This window comes from Triturus cristatus, chromosome 2_1, assembly GCF_964204655.1.
Source record: "Triturus cristatus chromosome 2_1, aTriCri1.1, whole genome shotgun sequence".
In the NCBI taxonomy this organism is placed as follows: domain Eukaryota; kingdom Metazoa; phylum Chordata; class Amphibia; order Caudata; family Salamandridae; genus Triturus; species Triturus cristatus.
Genome location: NC_140581.1, coordinates 741,055,764 through 741,072,586, shown reverse-complemented (window position 1 = coordinate 741,072,586; position 16,823 = coordinate 741,055,764). Strand labels below are relative to the sequence as shown.

The window sequence follows — 16,823 nt, the reverse complement described above, 5'->3', positions numbered from 1 at the left end:
GGAGCCTGGAACAGGACTAAAGACTGCTTTGACTGCAAGGTAACTGTCCTGCCAAGCCCTATTTGTCCATGTGACTTGCTTTCCCGAAACCGGTCCTAGGATGCTTGTTTCCAGTCCAGGGAGGTCCTGGCCTGGCAGTTCGGGCTGGACTGTTCCCATTGGGCGCAGGGTCAAGACTGATTTGCATATGGCTGGGTCCAAACTAGAATGGCATGGTGAGCAAAACAACGATGGATTTAGGCCCAGATCTCTGTACTAGGGTGAATGTATGACATTGTTTTGCATTCTGTCCATCAATTGTGCTTTTTGTATTTGTCATCCCAAGTGGGACGGGTATGCCCAGTCGCGAGTCCCGTGCTCCCCATGCCACTGGAGTCAAGCTATCTTGGGTGATGAGGGCTGAAAGCTCGAAACCGGTCCTAGGATGCTTGTTTCCAGTCCAGGGAAGATCTGGCCTGGCAGTTCAGCCTGGACTGTTCCCATTGGGCACAGGGTCAAGACAGATTTGCAAATGGCTGGGTCCAAACTAGAATGGCATGGTGAGCAAAAAAACGATGGATTTAGGCCAAGATCTCTGTACTGGGGTGAATGTATGCCATTGTTTTGCATTCGGTCCATCAATTGTTCTTTTTTCAAATGTTAGCACAACATCTTGGAAACTTTTGACAACACTCATTTTGGCAAATTGACTGTGCATGAATCTCTGAAAAACTGAAGCTACAGAGATTAAATCAAATGGCATCTTAAGGAATTTGAAAGGACCCTTAGGTGTGATAAATGACGTACACTCTTAAGACTGATCATGCAACTTTATCTGGTGATATGGGAAGGCTAATCCAGCGTGGTGAAATATATGGCCTCATACATGGTGGACAGCATTTCCACCAAATTTGGTACTGGAAACTTATCCACCACGACCTCTTTATTTAAATTCCTTAGGTCTGTGCATAATCTAATATCACCATTGGGTTTACAGGCTACAACCACAGGAGCCAACCACTCTGAGGCGTCTATGGGAGTGAATATACCATCTTCCTGCAGATTCTCCAACTCCTTTTTGCTGACACTTGAACACTTAAGGGAAGATGTCTCACTTTGGAGACTGATGGGATAGCATTTTTAGTACAATCTTGTGATAATATCCTTTAAAACAATCCGCCTCTGATCTAAAAACATTTGGGAATCTTTCTGGAAAATCTCAAGAGTTATCTTTCTTTGAATGATAAAATATCTAAAACATCTCTTGCGCATACTTGGGGATCAGCATTGGGGTTAGACTAACACCAAGTTATTTTTCATGTGGCCAACCTAAAATATTGTCACCTTTGAGAGTAACATACACTTTCCTTTCAATGTATTTTCCTCTGAATTCAAGAAGTGAATGAAAAAAACGGACATTATAAAAGAATGCCCACCATAACTTCCAGAGTTAACATCCGCTTGCTTCAATACCACTGAGCTACTATAACGTTTTCTGAACACTTCCTGTCGAAAAGTAGTCAATCTGAAACACAAACCAAACACAAGCTCAAAAGATTTCCCAATCACCACAACAGTATCCATCAGATTACCTTACAGATGCTGCCAACTTGTAAAACAATATACTCACTAATCTCTTCCACCCCTTCTCTACCACTTGAAACACTTCTACAGCATTTGGTGAACTGTCCATTTTAACCAAATTTTTTCAGACTTTTTTTTGTTATAGCTGGCCAATTTTTTGAATTACCCAAATGACCTATGACTCAACAACGCAAACATCTTCCTTTCAAAACCATCCTTTCTTTGTTCTTGGTTTAGTTTCCACAAAGTGAACCTCCTCTGACTTTTCTTCCACCTCTCCCACACTTTAGTTTTATTGCTTAACTCCTTCCAGGGCTGGGGAATTCCTATGGCCAAGAACATATTGTTTGCTGACAGAGACAACAAGTTGTAATGTTTTTATTGTCCCTCAGATAAGAAGGCTTAGCCTCGTGCAGTAGAAACCTTTCCATGCATAAAACTCCAAAATCCTTCTACCTGCTTACAAAGGCGAGCTGTTTTTTAGGCAAAACTTTCTTGGGTTTAATGGTCCTTTAATCCATCGACAGCAATGCCCAGAAGGGCTGCCTGCATCTCTGACCAGAGGGCAAGGCATTGTCACCTCGTTGAAGGTGACAGGGCCAACCCAGCACGCACTTCGGGGGGGGGGGGGTGAGGGGAACACTTTGTTCACACGGTTTCATTCAGAGTGCAGGCTGCCACTCACAACTGCACTCTGAAGGCATATAGGCCTGTTAACGTTGCTTGCAAACAGAATGAGCAAGTACTGCCTTTAACCATAATCCTGTGTGTCTGAGTCTCTGCACTTCCCAAAGACTGCCACAATGGCCTCTCACCATCATCAGTAAAAATCTCTGCAGCTCTCACCTGAACAGTGGCTGTTATTGTGATCATTAGAGCTATTATCAGATCTCACCCCACTATGGAAGAGAGGCAGGGAAAGCATAGTAAAAATATAAATGCTTAAGTTGCATTTGTAAAGATGAATATACCACAAACATCATGAAAGTCATCAAAAATTAAATGCCAGGACCCACATCTAAAAAGTGTTGTCAAAAGTATTTTTATTTCTTAAAGTTAAACACAACTTAGCTTTTAATATTTTGACTCAATATTGTGTACCTCAGTCAGATTAACAATTATAGTTTCTCTGTAAAACAAATAAGTGTTAGAGCAGGAGCACAAGTAAACACACGCAACGGGTAACAACTAAAATTAATACATCATACAGAAAAACGTATCCAAATGAAAACATTAAGAAAATGTGACTCATGTAGTGGTGTGCATTTCACACCAGTAGCCTAAGCTAGCTACCAATTCTGGGCTGATGCATGCACTATTTTAAACTTATTGTATTGTAACTGCATTTGTATAACGCTTACAACACCTGACGAGGCGTCGAAACGCTTTTTGGCGAGTAGCACACTACTCCGGAACCCATAAAGGATTAGTGTTCAATTAGTATAGTGAAACATGCAAGTAAATTTTAAGTGGTGGATATGTTAGTCAGTTATTTGGATTCGGAAGGATAACAGAAGGATAGGAGAGGAAAAAAGGTTTGTATTTATATAGCGCTTCTTACCCCTGATGGGGTGTTGAAGCGCTTTTTGGGTGAGTAGCACGCTACTCCGGAAACCCATGAAGGATTAGTGGTGAATTAATATGGTGAAATATGAAACTAATTTGAGTGGTGGATATTAGTCAGTTATCTGGAGTGAGAAGGATAGCGGAGAGATAGAAGGGAAAGAAAGGTTTGCATTCTTATAGCACCTGTTACCATTGATGGGGTGTTGAAGCGCTTTTCTGGCGAGTAGCAGGCTACTCTGAAACCCATAAAGGATTAGTGTTGAAAATTAGTATTGTGAAATATGAAGTAATTTGAGTTTAAACTTATGTATGAAGTGTGATGTCAGTGAATCGTGCCCCACTCCCTCTTTGTTTTCCTTTCTGCATTAATCTTTAATAGATTACCTATATATTTTGGTGCTGGTATCTCAAATAGAGACCAAACAGGTCCCTGAATCCAAACCGCTGATCATAGCACAGCAGTATATTCAGTCCTATGTTAAACTACTAACCTGTTTTGTCTCACCATGAATACATCCTGTCTAGCGCTTTGACTGCAGTCCCAGAGAGCTATTTCCATTGTTGAGTGGATTGCGCCTCACATATTCTGTGCTTGCTTTTAGCTGCAGAGCACAGGCTGCAAGGTGTGTCACGTGATTCCATGAGGGTGTGCCTTTGAAATACGCTTTCTTTATGTGCTGAATCTGTGCCTACAAGGCAATGCAGTACACTGCTTCCCTCAGTGCTGATGTCAAGCTATCATCTCACGAAGCGACATGGGAGGATGAGGGCTACTCTGATAAATCTTGCTCTGGCCTTTGCCTTCCCAAATTGTGAATGAGGAAGAAAGGCGGTTTAAATGCTGTCCATGAGCTCTTTCAGTCAAGTTTTGAAAATGTGCGCTGCCTGACAGTTCATTCATACACTAAGATTTTAGGACAATGGCGCTTTTAATCTCCAGATATCACACTTTATTAAATTAACTTGGAATTCCAAGTGTGCTGTCAGATCCTTTGCATCACCCCATAAATTATCTGGTTTCAAGGGGCATATGAGATCTTTGCGTACATGCCATTTCTACTTAAAGGACTTATTTTCTACTCCATCAAGACACATTGCTCTGCGACGTGAAGGTCATGATGTCCTTGTGCTGTCACCACAATCATCCACACGTCAATTGTGTGCATGGACGCATGTGGGCATTATAAAGAGTGCATCACAATCTGTGGAGACTTTCATGGATTGAAAGTTTGTGGGGTTATAAAGCTAAACCTACCAACTAAGCCACCCCCCAATAAAGCTTTTCCCTTTTCTTAGCAGCAGAGTGCCACTGTAAATCAAACATCATAATGATCACCTCTTTTCATAAGAACGCCACCTCTGCATCACTCAGCATAGATAGGACACTACCTGTGCCAGTGGAATAAGTTGTGCAAGTGTGGGCTGTGTAGAACTTGCGTTGTGCAGTATACTGGAGATACAAAAAACAAGAGTAATGCAGGGCATCAACTGCCGGATGTATGCTATGCCTTACATGATATCTGCACAGAGTACCTGAGCTACGCTGCGTATGATCTTTGCAGTACCCTGTGAAGGATATGAGCTATCTACTAGGCATAAGCAGTGCTGTGCATCATTCATGCAAGGGGAAGGGGTTGTGCATGAGGTTTAAAGTGTATGAGCTGAGCTATAAAGGATGCTAGTTGTTCTATAGACGAGGTGTGCCATGCCCATGGGTTGTGCAGGAGCAATGTATAATACGAGCTGTGTGGAGTTTGAACTTTACTGTGCGTGAAATCTGCATGGTATGAACTGCAAGAGGCAACTGAGTAAATTGCACAAGATGGGAAAGGCATGGCCTTTCTTCTTAACATCTTCAATGACAAGTCAGTGCCTGTTGTAACCATAGTACGTTAATGTTGTTTCCATGGCCCGTCTCTGGGGTTTTCTAACAAATGCATTTGAATTGCTGGCTTCTTCGCAACCCCCCACCGAGTCTAAAAAAAGGGTAGTTTCTCAGGAAGTGCTTTAGTGATAAACTTGCCTTTGATTGCTAGAGGTATTGGGGGTTGTCAGGGTAATAATGTTTAAAACAAAATTGTGTAATAAGTTCATGGGTCTAGTGCATTAAAGTTAGGTCAAGCAGAGATTTCAATTCAGACACAGTCAAATACAGCTAGCAGGAATTTCAGGTTGCATTACTGACAGGAGTTCCAATATAAAGAGGTGTGCAATTCTCTGCAACATTTAACAATGTGTGTCTAAGTGTATTGCTTCCAGAAGGCGTCCTTATTATTAAGTGTATGAAGGAGAACGGAAGCAAGATTGGTGATTTTATTTTGAAAACAGACAATGTACCCCCAAAAATGTGCTCCTTGAAAAAGGGATGAGGGGAGCAGGTGGTTTTGCTAAACTACGGTCCAATTTGTTTGCTTTCAAAATAAAATGTACCCCAAAATATTTGCATCAGAAAAAGGATTTTACTGCGCAGAAAGCTACTATGCAGAGTTTGACAACACTAAATACCATTTAACTAAGGCATCATTTAACACATCAGGTTTGGTGCATGCAAATATTTTAAAAACAAAATCAAGGTGAATCAATGTAAAACCACTTTCAACTTTTTTTTTCTTTTAATTAGGGTCCCCACTTGTTACAGAATGTCGCAAATGTGCATCCACATATATATTAACTTGCATGGGTGCAGAATTACGACTTTCAGGAATTCATAAGAGTTTACATACGTTGGCCAGTAAACCTACAACAGTACCAGATTCCTAAGCATACTCTTTACAAACATAAGTCTTTTTTCCCTCCCCTGTGGATATTTATGACCTTTTCTAGGATGCAAAGGGGGTTAGAGAGAAGTTTGTGGTGATCTTAAATATATACGTTGCATGCATGCACACATTTGTACTGCAATCCAGGTCTGGGGAAAAAATATTTTTGTGAGTGAATTCTTTTATAGGTGCAAAACAAAATGTTGTGAGTCTAAACCAAACTTGCATGCATTGATAGCTTACATTTTGACTCTGGAACTAGATAAAGTCTACAAATTCTTGACAAACTAAAGTTCTGCTTATTGGATATAGTGCTTGGTATATGATCACTATTCTAGCAAACCATGGTAGAGTGAGATAAAAGGGTCTGCCCAAACATTACAGTGTGGATAGTTGCAGACTGGGGTAATCTCCTTGATCCTCAGTTGGTAACCAAGGCAATGTACTGCAATAAGAATCTACATTTATTTACAGTAACATTTTGTGAAAATGAGTGAATGTTTACACATATAATTGTCAGGGCAATCTACAAGACTCTTCCTCAAACTAGAAAGAGAGCATTGATACAATTAGAGCAATGATCTATCCTGAACGATGCTATAATCTGTGCTCCAACATAATGAAAGTGCTGGCGTATTCAGAACCTTACCACAGCCCTATGAACTGAGATATGTATATATGACATAAAATCAGTGTTTTGAGAGTCCTATACCATCTGGGTGGCATGAACGGAGTCATGAAAGAATACAAGAAGATATTTTATAAAATTCAACGCCCCTGCAGACTTGAGTCAATTACGTCAGACGAAGAAAGAGAAAGTACTTTCTCTCGAGGATTGTTTTACATGGATTAGTGGGATGATATTTGGACTGTTGTTTTAGGAACTCATGGGATATGTAGTCCTATTTTTATAGTGCGCTGTTAATTGACCGGGTTGCTGAGCAATAAATGGAGAAAGTGAAATGCATAATCCGTGCTTCTGTGTTCTTAATAAAATTGGCACTTTCCTTCAAGAAAGCTAGACAATTTTACATTCTGTGCAACACACAATGTAGTTTATAACACTTCAAAATAATTTTCTAACATGTGCCATATATACTAATAACGTTTATTGCCCAGATCATCTTACATTTCTTAATTCACCAAGGTGCCAAACTAGCACCACTTTAGCAATAAGAGAGCAGCATTGCTGTGTCCCTCTCAAAATGCTTCAACAAAACCTAACCACAACAACTGCATTTCTGTATCAAACTATGCCTAAGTGAGGAGCACTGGTATCTGTGATCAATGGCATCTTGTCATCAAATACATACCTTTCCAAACATAGCTTCCTTAACTAATTGTATGTGTTCCTGTCCACTCAAATGACACACTGCAATGGAGCACAGCCCTAGATGTCAACGCTGCATTAACACATGTTTTTCTAGTCACAGGCATGAGATTCAGCAAGCCTAATAAACAAAGCCCGCTGATCTTAACTTGTCATTGGAGACCCATCATGAATGGCACTTTACCCAATGCGACCTTGACTGTTAAAGGCACCCACCAGGAGAATGATCGAAACAGGGGACTGAATGTGGTGTGAGGGAGGGTGTCAAGTGACAGCAACTATTTCACATTAATAAGTTGGAATGCGGCTGGGCTTAAAAACAAAGTTTCTAATCCTGAGTGGCTGTCTTTTATTGATATATATATAATTGTGTTGCGTTTCACGAGACTTGGACCCTATCACCTGCTCTGTGTAAAGATTTTCCTGTTACTTCTGTCCTGTGACAGCTTCACCCCATGGAAGAGTCAAGGAGGGTCTTTCTATTTGGACTAAACTTTACCTCAGGTTTAAGTCTCCGTTGTAAACACAGCCAGACCAGCATACTAAGCCCTGCTTATTTGTGATTGCTCAAGCACATACAGTTTCTATTTGGTCAATTTTTATAACAACGATTTTTCCGATTCTTACTGTTGGTTGGAGTTATGTAAATGTATTATTGGCCTTAAATCGCTGCGGAAGATTAACACCTCCCAACCACGAGTTTTTAATATGTGGGGATTTTAATGCGAAGATGGGTAATGAGCTTACAGAGCTTGGCACTACAAGCTATTTCCAGGGAGGTTGGAAATGAGGGACTGTATTACCCGGTTAGATCTTGTGGATGTAATTAATTATTTCCAGGGTCCCTGACCAAATAATCCAACGTACAGAGGAGAGGGACGAACATCAACTATTGATTACACATTTGCTTCCAGATATCTCCTGCAGTGGTGTCTGAATAGCGCTCTGATAGACTCAATGGAGTGATCATAATACCTTATTAGGTGAGGGAGCCTGTCCAAAAGTTATAGGCTAATTTCCTTGGTTGACAGTTCGGTAAACGTTCTGGGATGGGTTAGGTGTAGTGGAGCAGTGCTTGAATTTACATCCAATAGTGAGTAAATACACCATCAGAAAGTATCTGTATCTGACTTTCATGGATTTGTCAACTGCTTTTGATTGTGTAAACAGGAGCAAATTGTGGTTGATGTTAATTAAATTAGAGGTAGATGTCTCTTTAATTAACTTTTCACACAGTCTCCATGAGCATATAGGCGCAAAGGTGTGATATGGACAGTCAGGAGAACTCTTGATGCTTTTCCATTCGTTAGCGGGGTAGGACATGGGTGCTTGTTGGCACCCCTGCTTTTTATCTCGTATATTAACGATGTGGATAACCATCCATCAAGTTCTACTAGGAATGTGCCAAAAATTGCCATTCCTGCTGTCCCGGCATTATTATATGCAGATGACACAGTTTTGTTGGCTAGAACAACTTGTGCACTCCGTATCTTAGTAGTCTTTTTTGTCTCTTATGAGTACTCTTGATATGAAAACTAATTTGAGGAAATCTCATATAAGGGCATGTGGGCCCAGCAGAAAAACCCTGACAGTCTCAAAACTGAATGAGCAACAACTTAGCACGTAACTGAACTTTTGCTATTTGGGGTTGGTGTTTGACTCAGGCAAACCCTGGCAGCCACAGCTCGTCAGAGAATTGGAAGAGCAGCAGGCTCTATATTTTATTTAGCCAAGAATGATGGTAGGTCTACCATTTCCCCCTTTCCTAAAGTATATAAAATGCAATGTGTATCTACTTCATAGGAAGGAGAAGGAGTGTGGGGACACCATAATGTTACTCCCATACAGACAGAAGAAAACAAATCTCTAGGCGGTTAATGAATCTCCCGCCTTCTAGTGCTACTTTTATCCTGCACTCTAAATTAAATTTAGAATATTTCTTGGACACCATTAAATTGGCACCTCTGCTGCTATGTGTTAGTGTGTGGAGTAACACGGAGGCAAGTTTTAATACAGCAGAAATAGTGGACTGCCTTAGTAAGGATAAGGGGCACTCCATCCCTTGGCTGATGTATGTCAGCAAATCTTCTGCTGACATTGGTTTCCCTGAATTATTTAGTACCGCTGGTTTAGTTATTAAATCTGATTAGAGGGTGGTTAAGGCTAGGTACGCTGATCCTCTTAAACAATCCAAGCAGCTACAACTAAACAAGAAATTAGTTATAATGTGTGCTGCTTTCTGAAAATGGCAATCCCCTGCAGAAAGTCTATGGAGGGGAGTTAGGAGGACAGGCAGGAGGTTTGCTGGGTTAATGTATTTTATCTGTTGTCTGTTATGTATGAATAGTAGGACTTTTTAATTGGTTTTTAGGGGGTTTCAATATGCAGATAATGAAAATGTTATCTGATGGGTTATTTGTAATGTATGGCAATTGTTTTTAAAGCTGTAATGTACGACTGTGCTTTTATCTTGTGCGTTTGTGATTTTTTTCTAATGATCGAATAAAGATTTTCAACTGAACTGCACTAGCCACACACTGGGATTTCCCCCCCCACCCCCCCCCCCCCCCACACGTTTTATCTATCTGAATCAAAAAACATTCTGTCTGGTCTCTGTTCTCTGCCATAGGATTTTTTTCTTCTGTATAATTTAAAAAACACTTCAAATGTAACTTCATACACATTCCATGTACCTAAATACTATCCTGGAAGAAAAACTCCAGGGACTGCATTAAACATAGGGTGCACTGTCCCTGTTTGCACTATTGTGCACCTTTAACTAGGTGCACAGGGCACGGACATTGCACCCTATTGCATATAATGCACTGCCCCCATGGTGGAGCAGTTGTTTTAGGTACAGATCTATTGCGGGCTTGTGCAGTGAGCGATTGCATCCATCTGTGTGGGGATTCCTGGGTAGTCTGTGGGACACCTTTTTCCCCTTTCAGGGAGCATCCTCTGTGGCACGCTAACTGTGTGCCACCTCTTTGTGTTGCACAGTCAGTGTGCCTCCTGACTGCTTTTAGCCTCAATGCCCACATCCATATTATTTTAAGAACAATCTTGGGTTTTGACTCAACAAAAGCAGCAAGGCCAAGTCCTATATAATTAACAAAACAGAAGTAGTGCCAGTGCTGCACTAAATTCAGAAAACAATTTTAACCATGAACTGAAAGAAACAGTTTCACTCTCAACCACTTTTTCCGTTGGTTTTAATCAAGATTAATTTCAGTACTAAATTAACTCATTAGTTTGCACGGTTTCATCAAGACAATTGTGACATTTCAAAAAGTAGAAAAAAAACAGTACACCATTGATATTTACATTACATGGACGTATAAAAACGACACGACTACTACCATACTCAAGTCAATCACACAACGAAACAGACATACTTCTCAATCATACATGATGGACATATTTTGTGACAATCAATAACAGTTTAGAAAAAAGGCCATCTAGAACAATTGGAATAAATGGAAAATATTGCTTTCAAATGTTTAAAGAATGATTAGCCCAAAGCGAAGGAGGGTCTACGCGTTTCGAATCCCTCAGGTTGTGGGGATTCTCATCAGGACCATACGCTCTCTAAAAAAACAAACAAAAAACTAAATTAGACCAAATGACCCTGTCGCACTATAACTCCCTAGCCGCACACCTTATTCTTGAATCTTACCTGTCACTGAATGAGCACAGGAAAGACTTGAAAGTATGGGGAATCAATCTGTAAAGAACCTTCACAAAAAGCAAAGGGGAAAAAAACGTCAGTGGAACAATGTCGCCCCGGAGCTGGCTGTCCTTTATATGTCAAAATATGAAGATCGATTTGTTCATAACAATAATCCTTTTTCAACCTACATCGGACATTGGGTATGTACGATGTTTTTCTAACCTGGACTGGAGAAGAAGACCAACTGCAAAGCTTCGTCATTTGGCTAAACAATAGAACACCAGACATAAAGTTCAGTGTCAATTTTTCCAAAATCAAAATGCCATTTCTGGACGTTGAAATCTACCCAAGCGATGGTCATCTTGTCACCACATTGTACAAGAAAAAAACCGACAGAAATAAAGCTTTGCTCTATTCAAGCAACCATCCACGCAGCCTAAGGGACAACTTGCCCTACGGGCAATTTTTGCGAATTCGTCGGAATTGTACATTTAAGGATGAATTCTTTCTTCATGCCGACAAATTAAAAACCAACCTCCTAGCCAGAGGGTACCCCAAGAAACTACTGAAGAGAGCCATTAAACGTGCTTGGTGGACCCCGCGCGAGGTACTTTTTGAAAGGAGAGACAAATCCAAAATGGACAGAATTGTTTGTGTGTCCACCTTCAACCCTACGTCCAATTGGTTCAAAAAGACCATTTTTCAAAATTGGCACCTAGTAAAAAACCTTGACACTTCGCTTAAGGAACCCCCACTATTCGCCTTCAAGAAAGACAGAAGCATAGCCAACCAGATTGTGCGAGCTGCTCTTCCTAAAGCAAAAAGCTCGAATATGAGAAGTTTTCTAAATCTCCCTCCAATTCAAGGCCACCATAAATGTGGAACATGTGTATGTTGTGAGTCCACCTTGGAAGGCAACCATTTCGCCCACCAGGACATTCATTGGAAACATGACTCCTTCTTAAATTGCAAAACGAAATTTGTAGTCTATGGAATACTATGCCCATGCGACAAATTATATATTGGAAAAACAAATCAGGAGATAAGGTTCAGAATTCAACACAAGTCCAGAATACGCAAGAAAGTACAAAACGCCCCTCTGGTTAACCATTGGCATCTCAACAACCACACAGAGAAAGATGTGAAGTGGACTGTCATTTCAAAAGTTACACAAGACAGTCGAGGAGGAGATCCGGATGCTAAACTATTAAAAAGGGAAGCGATGCTCATCATCAAATTCAACACGTCAGTTGACGGTCTGAATGAAATCTCTGAGATCTTCAACCTGTGAACTCTTGTCTCCCACGAGCCATAAAAAAACTCCACATTATATTGTACTCCCTCCTTGCTCTTCACAATTCTTAAGAGCTTTCGCCAAATCTCAACTCTTATGAGCCCCTCTATTAACCATCAATTTAAATAAAGTTTTGTCTATATTCTCAGCGAACTTCACTTCCCATGATCCTCCAAAATACCTTTCTTTCGCAATTGGCCCAGTGGCCCCTGGGATTTTTTCACTAAAATACCGTCTAACACCAGGCTCCAACCAGCCTTGTTGTTGAAAATGATTTATACGCAATTTGGTTTACATACGGCGTTCGGCCGAAACTACAACTCCCAGACTCCCCCTTTGGCGGAACAACGGGTAGTCAAAAGAGATGCGATTTCCGGTTCCCAGACGAACTTTTCTTCTATGGCGTAACACGCACGGATCGAGGGTTCCCCGTAAGCTTCACAAAGATTGAGGGAAGGTAAACGACACTTTGCCCCACAGCACTACATACATTCCTGTGAGCTACTTATATATTCAACTAGCGCCAAATCCTTATACCAATCTCGGTTGGTCTCTCTTTTTTTAGATAAAGCTTAGACCTGGAAATTCACCCATTCAAAGTCTTCCAGACGGTCATCGGAAACGCAACCCTCCCGCCAGTTGATAGATACATAACAGAGACATAACATTAGGCTGACAAGTAAGACTTCCCTTTTTCTGCCTTGTCGTTTTCTGCGACTTCGTGTTCTAGGCGACATTGTTCCACTGACGTTTTTTTCCCCTTTGCTTTTTGTAAAGGTTCTTTACAGATTGATTCCCCATACTTTCAAGTCTTTCCTGTGCTCATTCAGTGACAGGTAAGATTCAAGAATAAGGTGTGCGGCTAGGGAGTTATAGTGCGACAGGGTCATTTGGTCTAATTTAGTTTTTTGTTTGTTTTTTTAGAGAGCGTATGGTCCTGATGAGAATCCCCACAACCTGAGGGATTCGAAACGCATAGACCCTCCTTCGCTTTGGGCTAATCATTCTTTAAACATTTGAAAGCAATATTTTCCATTTATTCCAATTGTTCTAGATGGCCTTTTTTCTAAACTGTTATTGATTGTCACAAAATATGTCCATCATGTATGATTGAGAAGTATGTCTGTTTCGTTGTGTGATTGACTTGAGTATGGTAGTAGTCGTGTCGTTTTTATACGTCCATGTAATGTAAATATCAATGGTGTACTGGTTTTTTTCTACTTTTTGAAATGTCACAATTGTCTTGATGAAACCGTGCAAACTAATGAGTTAATTTAGTACTGAAATTAATCTTGATTAAAACCAACGGAAAAAGTGGTTGAGAGTGAAACTGTTTCTTTCAGTTCATGGTTAAAATTGTTTTCTGAATTTAGTGCAGCACTGGCACCACATCCATATTATGGCACGGGTGCAGAGGGAAAGTGTTGCTCTCATTTGTATGAGGCGTGCCCGGGAATGGCCCTTTAGGATTCAGCTGGTGCTATATTTGCACTGGTGCAATCTGGATTACAGAATGGTCATGCAAGCACATTTGGCCCCTTTTGTAATACCAAAGAGCTCAGGGGCAGAGAACGTAGGTATATATGCCTGTTGCAGCCCTGGGTCACTTTATGTAGCATGGCCCTAAGAATCTCTTTTAACAACATAGTTGTTATGCGCGGAAAAAACCCATTGGGAACACCAATCCAAATGTATCCTCTTAAATTCAAACATAGATGGGACAAAAGTAGCCAATCCTTATGTAAAGATATGCAGATTAACCTGGAGACGTCACCAGTGTAATGACCCGCTGCAACACAGTTGAACAATAGAAACTTCTTGACTTAAATATGTTAACCATGAACCACACACAATTACAGTGTTTCTCCCAATCTCTTTAATTAGAATGCTTAATCATGTCAAAATGCTGTCTTTTGCTTGCTCATTTTCTCCTTCACCTCTTGCTAACAGATGCTTAAAAGGAACGTACTTCTAGATGGCGCCCCTGCCATTTCCACCACAGCATATGGGGGGGGGGGGAAGAGTCATAGCATCTGTGACTATCCCCTGCCCGTCATGAAGTCATTCAAATTATTTGAATGGACAACTACACAAGCACTATATAAGCAAAGTTTTCTGTATTCCAGTTTCATCGATTGATTTGGCTCAATGGTTTTTCTCAACCTGTTAAATCACCACCTCAAGTGAACTTATACTGGCCCTTTCTGCTTGCCAATCAGTTTATAACGGACAGCAACACGAGAAAGTCAAATGCAAGTCTATGAGATTTAATTAATATTAATTCCAATAGTTCAAATCTATAGACGTTCTTGTATTTCCAACACTTACCATGCAGCTCCAGCTCACTTATCAAAAATCTACTTACTAGTGAGTTAAGATCATTAATAAAGTTGATGCAAGAAATGCAAGGAATCAGAATAGGCGGAGCAAGAATTATGTCGATGGGATGTTCATGCATGCTTTCAATTATCTTTTTTATACACCTTGGAAGAGGAGTCTTTAGGCCTCAAGCAAAAGCCATGGGGTGATTAGAGAAAGAAACCCACTAACTAATGTGTCAAAGTTTAGCAGTTATAACCTTTTTTAATTTATTTTACAGAATGCTTTATATGTTCATAAGTGATTTAGATTTGTCATTTATGCATATTTGTAGTCCAATACATAGGGATACCTCTCATGCAAGCTTAGTTTCTCAACATAATTAAATTGTACGAGGTGTTTTGTATTTAGCTATGGGCAATAATTAAATTAAAATCACATTTACAAGCAATGTTGCTATCAGCAATGCGGAAGATCCCACCAGCGTCACACCCTTAAAACACAATGAGCATGATACGGTAGCTCCACTTTTAAGCTTTGTAAATACGTGTGCTGGAACGACAGTATAAGTACCCATTTACATTCAGTGAAATGGTAGGTTTTTAATGTGAAAGACTCTGCATTGGGGAATAAGTTTATTTTAGTTTACCCTACTCTAATGCTCCGCACTAACCATACACTAAAGTCTGGTCATGTCGGTTATATTAGGACTGGAAGATATTAAGAAATATCAAACTTCCAACACATCCCAGACTAATGGAAAACAGAAATTACTATTCCTGAATTGGACCTTACTTTTAACAACTTTAATTTTCCGTTTTGCAGTAAAAGAATCAACGTATTACAGTATATATTCAGCATAAAAACAGATATTTAGGTAAAGATATACCTTTACTTTTTAATTTAGTTACTGCAACTCAGCACTCTGCTTTAACAAGGGAGTCTAGGGAGGTTGCTGTCTCCATGATCATTAACTCAATCTGGTTATTATTGGACCACTGGCTACATTGAGTGAAGCTTCACTGGTGTTGCTCATATAACTCATTTACCATCTCTTCTGGTAGCCGTGCTTATAAAGCTCTATTGAGCAGGACATCTACTGTGCTACAGCAGCTCCCTCCCAGTTACCATGTAAACAAACCTTGGCCCCTCACTGGCACCTCTGCACAGCTCATGTTCAATGTGCAGGGATAGCAAAAGGACATTCAGCTGGGCTGCTCGAGCCAACCAGTTAGCTCCTGTTCGTCTTACAGCCTATTAATGTGCGTTTCCCAGACTCATCCTTTCACAGGACCATAAAGGGGACATTTGGCGTCCCTCATCGAACGGGACGGGATGTGGGGGAGAGAGAAACACCATACCAGGCTGGCCACTGGGACCTCACAATTATCACTAAACCGCTGCTGCTCATCTTACTATGGCAGTGCCCCGCCCGCAGCGCAACCAATGGTTTATGTTGCGGGGGCTGCCAGAACTCAGTGTTGCAGCGCGGCCCGCTGAAAACACCGAGTTCCTACCTCACTGACCTCTGATACATAATTTACCTGCTGCACGTCCCGCGTTCAGTGTATTGTCTTGATGGACTCGCTGATCCTCCTCTGCAAGACTTTGCCTTTCCCTCCTCAGTGAACATCCGGGCCTGAGACAGATGGGAGACCCATGTGAACGGGACCGGTATTGGTGAGAATACTTCCGCCGACGAAAGCCATCCGGCCTCTACCTTGCGTCACGAGTGCGTCGCCTCCTGTGGCCCTTTACCACTTCCTCCCGTGCACCACCAACACTTCCTCCTGTGTTTCGCCCTCTATCACCTGTCTTCTGCGTGTACCTTGTGCTAGCAGGATGGGCAAATGTTAGGTGGTACTGTTCGCAGCCGACCTCGGACGGCACAGCCGCGAGGACAGTGAGTATGACGTAGTGCGCCCCCGTGAAGACAGCCAGTAGTGGCGTTCTGCGCCGCCGCGAATAGTGTGAGATGTGACGTGATGCCTGCTCCTGTTCTCACTGCTCCACCGAGAATGTGCCACCAGGAACGAGGATGCAGCTGTTCCCATTCCCACATCCACCGCTGCTCTGGTTATGGTGCTTATAGTTTAAGAAGCCCGCTCAGAGAGTGCAACAATTTTGAAGGATCTGTCAAGAGCCAAGAATAGCCTACTGGAATGCACCAGGCGCGAGGGACCATTTACCTTACTTCTTCGTGTTGGGAATCGTGCTCGTTCACTGCTCTCACAGTCGACTGTGTGTTTTTTTTTCTTCTGAGGTTATGTCTCCATAGGAAGTTCGAGGGAGGTGGGTGTCCTTAGAAGAATATTACCACAG

General features: G+C 41.3%; 1 protein-coding gene across 6 annotated transcripts in view; it reads right to left on the bottom strand.

The window, feature by feature from the left end:
- The window catches only part of CSNK1G3 (casein kinase 1 gamma 3), a 353,425-nt gene extending 336,912 nt beyond the window's left edge, over window positions 1–16,513 (bottom strand). For 2 of the 6 annotated variants that reach the window (XM_085632678.1, XM_085632682.1), the window contains exon 1: window positions 16,046–16,513. The gene's annotated coding sequence lies outside the window, so the exon portion shown is untranslated. The remainder of the gene's footprint in view (window positions 1–16,045) is intronic. The other 4 variants (XM_085632681.1, XM_085632683.1, XM_085632680.1 and 1 more) reach the window with 2 other exon arrangements.
- Window positions 16,514–16,823: the final 310 nt, after the last annotated feature.